Below are 11,687 nucleotides of genomic sequence, written 5' to 3'. Positions count from 1 at the left end.
TCAACGAGGCAGAGTTGAAGACGATCTTCAACTGCTGCCTCACTCAGCGCCTCACCCCGTCTGAGAAGAGGCTGCTGGGTCCCCTAGGGTTCGCGGCAATGGTCAGGTTCGTGGCCAACCGGGACGATCCCGGGGGTGGGGTTCCACGTGGGACTTCCACCTCGCGGTCGATCACGCCGGAGGGCCTCGACCTGGCTGCCGCACCCGGGGGGACTCAGTACCCTCCGGCTTGAGCTCCACGGTCCCCGTTCACTCTGGCGGCGCCGTAGCGGGCGGGGAGGGGGGGATCCGGGATGACGTCGGCGGACTCCTCCGCTGCGGAACTCCCTCCGGTCCCCACGGATTTGCCAAGGTCGGCTATGGATCCGGTGGTGCGGAGAAGGAGGGAGAGGCGCAGCGGCATCCACGCCGGTGATCCAGCCGGCGTCCAGTCCGGTGCAGCCGGCGTCCAGTCCGGTGCAGCCGGCGTCCAGTCCGGTGTCAGCCGACGTCCAGTCCGGTGCAGCCGGCGTCCAGTCCGGTGTCCAGTCGTGTCCAGCCCTGGTCCAGTCCGGTGTCAGCCGGATCCAGTCCGGGTCCAGTCCGGTGATCCAGCCGGCGTCCAGTCCGGTGTCCAGCCGGCGTCCAGTCCGGTGATCCAGCCGGCGTCCAGTCCGGTGATCCAGCCGGCGTCCAGTCCGGTGCCAGCCGGCGATCCAGCCGGTCATCCAGCCGGCCTTCCAGCCGGCGTCAAGCCCTGTCCAGCCGGCCTTCCAGCCGGTCAAGCCCTGTCCAGCCGGCTTCCAGCCGGCGTCAAGCCCTGTCCAGCCGGCCTTAGCCGCTGTCAGCCGCCTTCCAGCCGGTCCCCATCGGGAGACTCCCAGGGCCAAAGACTGTCCCCCCAGGACTTCCCCTAAGTCCCCCAGGACTCCGCGCCCTCGAGCGCAGCCGGGGACTGGGACTTTCCCCCAATCCTTTTGGTACTGCCCCATGAACTCTTGTTTTGCCCCACCCCCCCTCCCATGTTTGTTATTTTTGTTAGTCCCACCCCAATCCTTAGTCTTGTTGTCTTGTCTGCCCCTTGTCTTGTTCACAATGTTTGTCTGGTTTTTGTCACTGTCTCAGTCGGTCTTGTCTCGTCCGTCTACCCCTTGGTGAGCACCTGGAGGTGCTCATTAAAGGGGGGGCTTCTGTCATGGCTCTGCTTCATTTAGTCATGTTTTTCTTGGTCCTGTAGCAGAGTCATGGCAAAGCCTTTGGTTATGTGTGGAGAGAAACATATTATTGTCCTTTTGACAATAATATACGTTCTCTCCAGTGTCTCGTCTCTGTTCCCGCCATCTCGTTTCCTCGTTATCTTTCCCTGAGTGTTTAATGTCCCACACCTGCCCCATGTCGTTATCCCTCGTTTGTCTTCCCTATATATACCCTCTTGTTTCTTTGTCCTGTGCTCGTGTATTACGCTATGTTACGTTGTGTACGGTTTATGTGCCTTGTCCAGTGTTCCTGTTCTCAGCCTTGTCCTTGTTCCGTGAGTCTTGTGGTCTACCCTGTTGTGTTTTGATTTAAGACGTTTTGTCGTGTTCTTTAGTTTAGTTTATTGTCCTTGTTTTCATTTTGCCCCCTCGTGGGAAGTCTTTTGTTATATATATATAATTATTAGTTCTGTTTTCCCCATTGTGGGTTTTTGTTTTGTCTATTTGTTTAATAAATATATTTTCTGTTAACCCCTTCACTGCCTGCCTGCGGTTGGGTTCTTCCTGCCACAGCTCGTGACACAAACAGTGCCATGAGCATAAAAATACCATGGCATTTTAATAAATAATGATGAATTTGCATGGACACTGAAGAAAACACATAAAACATTAAGGAAACCAAGTAGTCCATTTTAGTTTAGTTGGTATTTGGTTAGATGTTTTACAGTAAGATGCAATTTCTTTTTAACACATTTCAACCCCCCAGATCCAGTTATTTTATTCCCCTTGCTTCAGAGTGGACAGATAACCAGGCATATGAGAAAGTGCTTACGTGGGGTCTTGAAATCAGGGGACCATATGTGCAAACGTTCTGTATCATTATGCTGTGAGGTGGTGCACGGGGAGACCACCATAACTTAGTTTGTCGTCCATACAAAGTTTCGGCCAAGCATGGATGGATTCATTAGATGTTTTTTCTTTGGAGCCAATGAAGCTCAAAAGACCTCCAACAAAGGAGCTAATCACAGAGTCTCTCCTCAGCCTTAGCGAGACTCTTTCTTTTCACTAGGTCTTAGATCATTTCCCACCACTAGCTGGCCAGCTAGCTCGAAGCTTGTTCAGACGGACTAACAAAGCAGTGGGATATTTATTCTCTATGTATATGTATAGCTGTTAAGTCCATAGTGGTCCTGATGGGCTGGGGGAGTATGTACACGAGAGAGAGCCCCCTCAGACTAACAACAGATGCACACAACTTATACTTTGTTGTGTGCCACACACAAACAGACCCTGGTAGGGGGTGCTGGTAACGTGTTGGTAGTGGGTGTGCAAAAGTGCAGTGTGTGTGTTTGCATATGTGTGTGAGAAGTAAGTCTGGGGCTAAACAGACCTGCAGGCCTCCCTATTCTAACATTGACCTTGAACCCCAGTAGCCTTCGTTCCCAGGGGCTGCTCTATAAGATTGTATGTATTGGGGGCCCTTAGGATTTGCGTGCCTTGTCCCTGCCCCCTTTGAATTACAGATAAATCTCCCTTTTACAAACCAACTCTTTCCTTGTCTGTCTTACTGAGTAAAACTGTGTGTCGACTGCCTTCTATAGATTAAAAAAAGTACTACTAGAGCTAACCTATAATTAGTTTCAATAAATTAGATATAGTAGATATAATAGAGTTCATATTGTATTGTTAAATCTAAAATACAACCACAGTAAAAATGAATAGTAATAACTGTGAATAATAGATTTGGCTTGAGTTTGCAGTGTAGCATCTGTATGGGTACAGGGGTACATTATACACTTTATTCTATGAAGGGGTGCTAGTGGCAGTCCAGATCTGACCAGGGGTGAGCTGGCAATCTGGCGTATAGAGCCTTATCCTGGTGGGCCGTGTCTAAACAGGTGCTGAAATGTGAACAAACAGAGGGGGACCTCCGCAAAACACAAGCGTGATTGGGCTGGAACACAAACGCGGATGGACAGAACAGATGGAGGGCCACTCTTGGCCAAGAAGTCCAGAGCCAACAATAGTCGAGGACTTAACTAACATGACAAAAAATATGACTATAAAAAATAGTAATAATTTAGGGTTCTAATTAAGAATGAAAGTGTTTGTTGGCATTCATTGAATCAAACTAAAGTAAATTAGTAAAATTGAAAATGAACTTGCAGTAGTGAATACTTTGCATTTTTGGTGTATGTAAAAAAAAGTATTGATAACATCTTCTAAATTGTAACAAATCAGGGACTGTTTTATCAGAGTCGGAGGATGAAGACAAAATTTGAAATGATTTTCAGCAAGTATGACCATTTCGGGATTAGACTGGTGAATGGGGGGAAATGACACAGTATGGATTCAACTATGGTACTTTATTTTAAAATATGTTTTCTCTGCCTTTACATTTTTTTAATTGACTTGGTTTTTAATGGATACTTTTGATTGATGTTTTAAAAAAAGTCTTCTATTGTAGTAATGGAAGAGATCTCATGTTTTATCATGGCACATATCGTTTTCATAAATAACAACCAAAGATGAAACTGAAAGAGGAAAGTGCACTGACACCGGGTATTTCTTATTGCTCAAGTGAGGGGCTGTACAAACCCCCACCCTCTTCTTCTCAGCAGCACCCACAGAAGGAAGAAAGGTTTTCTGACATTGCCCTACATTCAGCTGACTGATCCCACACACACAGTCTTCTGTCACAAATAATCATTGCAGCCGCGCCCTTGCCCGCACACGCACGCACCATCTTTCTCTCCCACTGTATTAAATATTGAAGATTTCAACTTTCAACTGGGAGCGTATTCAAGCACCCTCCCATCAAAACACAGCGACGATGTATGTTGCACTAGCTGCAATACAAAACCCTGCTATTCAAGTATGTTAGAGTATTCAGATCCTTCTTTTCTAGTCTTGACTTTCAGCATCGGTTCAGAATATAAGAAAGCTCTGTGTCTGCACGCTTGATTGTGCCAACAGCCATCCATCCATTTACACACATTTATGTCGTCTCTTTTATTCTGTATCCTTTTGTTCCTCATTCAGCTATACAAATGAAGGTGCCTTGCATTTCTTCTCAATGTTGGATAATGCTATCCAAAGAATACCACCCGAGTATGGCTGTCTGCGTCTGCCGCAAGTACCCGTGTCATCGGGTCGTCATTAATTATTCCCTTGCTTACAACATGCTGTTGCCGCAGTAATGTCCCATTAGGAGAGCCAAGCGAACAGCAGTTTCTATGCAAATGAGAGTGCCACAAAGACCCAGGGTGCGGATTTGCAGATTGGAAGACCGCCACGGTGGACGCAATCTGTATTAGAATTGAATAAGTGGACAATAATGTACCTGGGCTTCCTTTTAAAACACAACAATTTCTTTGAATATGTGCAGCAAGAAGCAAAGGAGGAAGGTTTGGAGGAAGCACCTCGCATTTTGGAAAATGTGTGTGTATGTGTGTGGTATTTGACCAAAGCTTGATGGACGAATTGTCAGGGACCGTCAATTTAACAGCACATGCCTCTGTGATAAAATCTTCTATTTGTATATAACTTGCATGTGATAAAGTAGAGAAGGAAAAAAATAAAGATTTTTTAAATGAAAACCCTACATTTACAATATGTCCTTGCATACAGTAGCATACGGTGTTGGTGTTGGTCAGTAGCATACGGTGCATACGGTGTTGGTTGATGTACTGTACAGCTGCACGATAAAATCAGAACTCAATATTTGCCCATGATGGTTTAAATCGAGAATACATGTCTATGAAAAGGGGGAAATGAGTAATGCAAAGATTAAGATTTGTGCCCTACATTATGAATTTGCATTCTAGCACATAAACCCTCAACTAATCAAAAGTGGTGCTGCTGAAGCATTAAGTGATGGCAGACCACATAAGAAAAAAAATCACAAGCATACACACACACACACGCACACGCAAGGCTTTGGTTGACTATCCCCGTGGGGACAGTCCATAGGCGTAATGTTTTTATACTGTACAAACTGTATATTCTATCCCCTATCCCTAACCCTATCCCTAAACCTAAAGATCATAGAACACTTTTTGCATTTTTAGATTTGTAAAAAATATTGTTCTGTAAAATTTATTAACTTTTTTGCCCCTGGGGACCTCAATTTTGGTCCCCACGGTGACACGAGTCCCCATGTGTTGGTGTGTATTCAGGTTTAGGTCCCCACCGGGATATACAAACATGAACGCGCACACACACACACACACACTATAAATCACACACACACAAAACCAGTATGTTTAGACTTAAAACAAAACAAAAAAGAATTTTCCACATTACAAAATGTCAAATTCCTCTTACTTGTGCAATATTCAGTTAACCATGGGTAAGGGGTGTTTAAGGGCATAAAATGCCCTATACTATTGTAGAATTAATTTAAAATCACAAAAAGGCTCGAGTAGCTTAATAGTTTCAAAGAATGGGGGCAACAGCAATATGACAATAAACAAAGATTTTAAATAAATATTTGCAAAATATCACATTAATAAAAACATATTATTAATAATAACAATTATGTTTTTACGAAGACAGTCTGGTTGCTTTACTCTGACAAATAGCCTTTAAGCCTGTATAAACTGACACTGTAAAGTCATCAGTTTTCGAAACATCTCCCACCTACAATCTGACATCACAGTGTTGGATTCACTGATGCCGCTCAATTAGAGATTCCAGACGAAAGTCAGCCACGGTTGCTGGAGAGGGAAATGCCCTCTGCTTTTTGGATACAGATTACAGCTATTATCAGGACAATTCAGGTGGAGAAAAACACCAGAAGAGTCTATAGCAGTGAATAAGAATTACACATGGGGATTTGTTTTGGGGTTGGGTGGGGTGGCAGGACTACAATTTTGTATGCAATGGTCGTTTGGTTTTGCAGACGTTCCCTTCTGCGACTATTATTTTGTAAAAGCTCTGACTGCTTCTAGCTAAACAGACAGGGCATTTTAAGAGCAGTTTTCTGTGTTCTTTCTAATGTGTGATATGATTTACCAAATCCACAGATACAAAATTCTAGGTTTCAGAGGCTCCTTTACATTTAGAGAGTAAAGAGAGAGGGAGAGTAATGAGAGTTACACCCTGAGAATAGCGTTGGCGTTTCTTTACTGCTCCTGTACATGGTACAAATATATTTTCCTCAGGTATATTTTGCACATTTGAAAATCATTTGGACGTGTTCATTGTTAGTGAACCACATCAAGCATTTGGATGTGAAGAGTAATACATAAAATATTATTTTTTTGTAATGTTTCATGCAGTATTTGCCACAATGATATAATGCCTGATAATGATACAATACAAATGCTATAAATCTGACTAAACCAGCACACCATGCTAATAAATTAAGCAAAAAAATGTAACAGATTGACAACCCTATTAAATACACATTTGGGTTTTGAAAATGACAACATTTATTCATGGAAGAGAAAGAGCTTCTCACAGACCCCGGTGCTTTGCCAGGGAAGGTCTGACCCTGTTAATTGATTGCTTCTCATTAAGAATGAATTAAAGTCCTCCATTGTTCCTCCTTCCTCTATGCTAATGAAGTCCAAACACAACACAACAAAGTCTTTCTTCCATTTTCTCTCCTTGTTTCCCTTCCTCTCTACGATGGGAGGTTTTGATGTGAAGATGCTATGACAGGCTTGCTCTCTTTTCTCTCTGCAGCTGGCATAGGAGAAGTGATAGGAGCCAGGACCACAAAGCCGCATGGGAGAGTGATGCATACGCACATCACACACATATACAGTCCACCCAAGTTTCCTTCACACTTCTCTAATGAGGGGTAAGGGGACAATATCGTCATTGTTACCACATTATTTGGAAACCCGGGGCCAAGAACAACTGCTGTTTACCCAGGCAGTAGCGGAGGTCCTTAATGTGCCCATTAATTAATCAGAGGACTCCTGATAATGTCAATTCTGTATATCCTACTAAGAGCTACCTTTCAGCATCAACCATTATGGGAAAAAATACGTTTTTCAGAAAAGCTTACGGTTTTCAGCACTATCACATACACACTCCATATATATATTTATATTCGCATTGCCATGCAAGAGCACTTCTTCTGTAATTTTCACAGTTCATCAGCAACTTTCTAAAGCTAAGTAAATAGACAAACTAGGGCAAGGGATAAATATGGTACATCAGCAAAACAATAATAATAAAAATAACAATAACATTAAAAATGATTTTATTTAAAAATAGAATTATTAATGAAGTAAAGGCAAAACAAATGTTTTATGTATTTTATGTATCAAGACTCAAACAAAGATACTTAAACATAAATGCTGCATTCTTTGTATGGTCTTGCAAATATGAATATTTCTTCTTAATACAAAAATAATAATAATTAAGCTTACAGTATTCTGTCTATTACAGAAAATCAGGTGCGTCAAAGTCCCACCTTAATGTCTTTGCAGTGCACATTTGCATTGCCCTTCCGCCCTTCCGTTTAACATCATATATCTCTCTCACACCGCTGCACAATCCACTACAAGTGAAATGCAAAGCGGCATCATAAAAATGGTCAATTAGGCTGAGCCCCTGATAATTTTTTCAGCTTATGGGATGTGACATTTGTAGGGCAGAAGCACAGATCTGCATAAGCAAGAGTGACAAATGCCTAATACATTACTTCACATTTCAAAAATTTTCAGGTCTATCATATGCTCACACACAGATACGTATGAATTCCTTAATCGACACACCATGGGTATGAGAGATCCTGGATATAAACAAAAACACCAGAGAAAGACCAGAGAAAGCTTCTTAATAGATCATGAAGATTTTTTTTTCAAAATGCTTTTGCTCATGACACGATTAACTATTTTTTAACAGTTTTTGTCATTTTAAGAATAATCTACAATAATAATTTATGAGTTACAGACAAAAAAATGTGCATGTACAGTTTAACCTAAACACACATACATTTACACACCACACCAAAATTAATGGTTACCAATAATGCATTAGTTTGGTTGTTACTGAACTCACTGGTAACTGCTCTTATACATTTCACACCTATTTAGTTAAAACTACAATACAGCCAAATATTTTAAATGCAGGCATGTAAAATACTGGATCTTTTTTAGAAAGTATATAATACTGCCAGAAAATAACAGTGAAATTCACATCTCAAAAAATAAGTGGGAAATGATTACATATAAGCAGTCTATATGTACACACAGTACATCAATTATCAAGGGAGGTTTGTGAACCCTATAATACAGAAATGGTTTAAATCGTGTAAAAAATCATTAGCTGTAATCTTTCACATTGAGTTGCATTTATATGAGGTTCCGGAACCCACACTAATGCGGTGTAGCAGCAGCGGCTTATTTACATGTACACAAACGCGCACGGACACAAAAATTGTTCGCTTGTATAATATGCAGCCAAACCCCCCACACACGTACTTTATATGGTAACAAAATTTCAGAGAAAACACACACACATACACCTGCATGTAATGTGGCACATTGCATGGGCTCCTTCTTGCAAACCACTTCCCCCACTACCCACCACACACACACTTAAACACATCATGTCACAAACACGACGTGAGGCGAGGCGTCGCTCACACTACCCAGGAAATTAACTTGACATTTTATGGCGATCAGAGAGAAAAAATATGGAAGGAAAAAAACAAAAGCATACCAAAGGCATAGATAACATAAACCCTCTCCCGAGCCTCGTCATCATATTCGGTAGGATTTCCACCGATCTGCAATGCAGACGCCATGGAGTGGCCATGGAAAATGAGCTTTTCCGTCCTCGCCTGCCTTCCTCCAGAGACAATGCCTGTCTCTCACTCACTCTTTCTCTCCCTCGACAAATGCTTCCTGTCTATTTTCATATCCAATTCAGTTGGTCCCATTGGCAAAGTTCTGCCTGATGTGAGGTTAACAAAATGAAATAAATGGAAACGGGGCAATCTCACCTCAGTCTAAGCTCCCAATTAAAATGATACAGCCTTCCATGTCGGAGAATGAGATTGTATTGAAATGGGAACGGAGCACTGCTTTGTGGCTGCTAGGATTTATTTTTTGTATATGCATGTGCATGGCAGTCACATTGCATATTGGCCCTTCTTGCACACGCTCACATACACACTTCTTTTTTTCAGACATAATATAGCACAATATGCTCCCATCACATCTAAAACATAGCTGGTTTCAAAATATCAAAATAATTCAAGTGTTACAAGTTTGGTAAAAGAAAAAAAGTCTCTGTCTTTTTACATCCAGAAATATTACAGATGCCGTTCGGTGTGTTTAAGGGATGTGCGACGGCTTGATCTAGTCAACCTATTTAGTACTTTGGTTGGGCGCCCACTGCCATTACCTCAAATGAAAGATTTGTGCGCATCTGTGCATAAACAGTCCAGATTAATGTATCATCTCTGGCTGTTGAGTGCATGGTCACATACACCCACCATAGACACACACATGCACTTGTCTGACTTGGTGCATCTCTGTGGCTGGGTCCTGCTCTATTAGACATGCAGGAATGTTAACATCATTATGCATTATTCTGAGTGTCTGTCTGTGCTTTCACACCCCCCTTCTCTTTCTTTTCCATTCGCCATATTGTGTCTGAGCAAAGGCCCAGGCATGTGTGTGTGCTACGGACTAACACAGCATTGTGTCTCCTTTCTGGGGATGGGCATTATTATTATTAAGTCGTTTTTATGTGCTGGTGCACACAAATCACTAATCTTTTTGGAAGTGGAAGAATTGCCAACCACACAAAGAAAGAAAGAAAGAAAGAAAGAAAGAAAGAAAGAAAGAAAGAAAGAAAGAAAGAAAGAAAGAAAGAAAGAAAGAAAGAAAGAAAGAAAGAAAGAAAGAAAGAAAGAAAGAAAGAAAGAAAGAAAGAAAGAAAGAAAGAAAGAAAGAAAGAATTTTGAATAATATATTCTCAAATGGCCCTGAACAGCTGAACTGATATAAGTTGTTAAAAATGCTGCATTTTGAGCTGTATAATTTACATTATCAGGTGAATCAACAGTAAAGGATTGCCAAAAAGGCAGACATTTTGAAAAACCTTACGGCTAAGAAGAATAGAGATTACATAAAAAAGAGGTGGGAAGGTTTATGCAAAGACCTTAAATAATTACGCATTTCTCTAGACGTCCAATCTGCCATTCCGTGAAATTCTTAAAACAATGCGTCACAGGAATATATATGTAAACATTCAATGCATTTGCTACAAACCTCACCAACTGCCTTTCCTCTGCCTCCCCTCTCAACTCCTCCCCCTTTCTGCTTGAAATTTGCATATATTTGCGTGTTATTACCATGTGCATATTCTTTGTTCTCAAAGGGAAAGGATGATTTGTGTTAAGACCACATTGCACATCACTGTAATAAACTGCACTTGAAGATGCTTGGATATTTCATGAATTCAAAAGTGCTTCATCATTCGTAGTCATACATCCATTAACTAGTTTTTTGAAAATGAGACATAGATTTCTAAAAACTCACAAATTAAAAAAAGAGTAGGATACATAAGGCAGTACCCAGTGTTAAAAGTGGAACGTGGGGATTGTTAAATAAATTAAAATTTCCATTACAATTTGAAATATATGGGTTACAAATGGAATCTAAATGATACTATATCATTCATAAATTTGTATTTTTTCAAATGATATATCTGAGCCAAAAGCAGGAGAATATTGTGATAAGCCTTAAGCCTTCTATCGTGTCCAGTAAAACACAGCGGTGTGAGGCATTTGATATACATGTAGAGGCATTGGCCAGCATACAGTAAACTGACATCTATTGTCCTCATGGGTTCCTCCCTTTGTGCCACAGCCGACTGTAATCATGCAAACGCAGGCGCCAAAATTCATTAGCTCCTCAGGGCTAACGCTAATCACACCACAGGACGACATAAAAGAGGAGGGGCTACAGAGTATGCATAAAACAGCCAGGCATCGCCTGTGAGGTGCTGATATACAGATAAAGTGTGCAGATAGCATGCAAGCCAGCACTAAGCATATTTCCTTGTTTTTCTTGTATTTGAAAACTTTGATAGTCAGCTTTCCAGGTATGCGAAGAGTCTGTGGGGTGTTTGAAATATTTCACTGTCACTGTGGTACTGTGATAAATGATAGAGGGCACAGATTGCAACAATTAATAAGAAATGAAATGTATGTGCTGTTATTATGTGCTATTACTTAATGGACTGATATTTCCTGTGGCTCAGTGGTTAGAGCATGGCGCTAGCAACGGCAAGATCATGGGTACGATCCCAGGGGTTGCACATACTCAGAAACATAATATGTATAGTATGATGCAATGTAAGTCGCTTAGGATAAAAGCATCTGCCAAATGCGTAAATGTAAGATATTGCCAGGTTTGCATTGATCTTAATACTCGGATTAATTGATCATGTTTATGTTTTTGTATAAGGATGCAGTAAAGAAACCTTTGTATTTTCACAACATATGATCTGTGTTCTGGGAAAACATTATACAGTACA

The sequence above is a fragment of the Triplophysa rosa genome, linkage group LG2 (genome assembly GCF_024868665.1).
Source record: "Triplophysa rosa linkage group LG2, Trosa_1v2, whole genome shotgun sequence".
Classification (NCBI taxonomy): Eukaryota; Metazoa; Chordata; class Actinopteri; order Cypriniformes; family Nemacheilidae; genus Triplophysa; species Triplophysa rosa.
The sequence above is the reverse complement of the archived record's forward strand: the minus strand, read 5'-3'. Positions refer to the sequence as shown.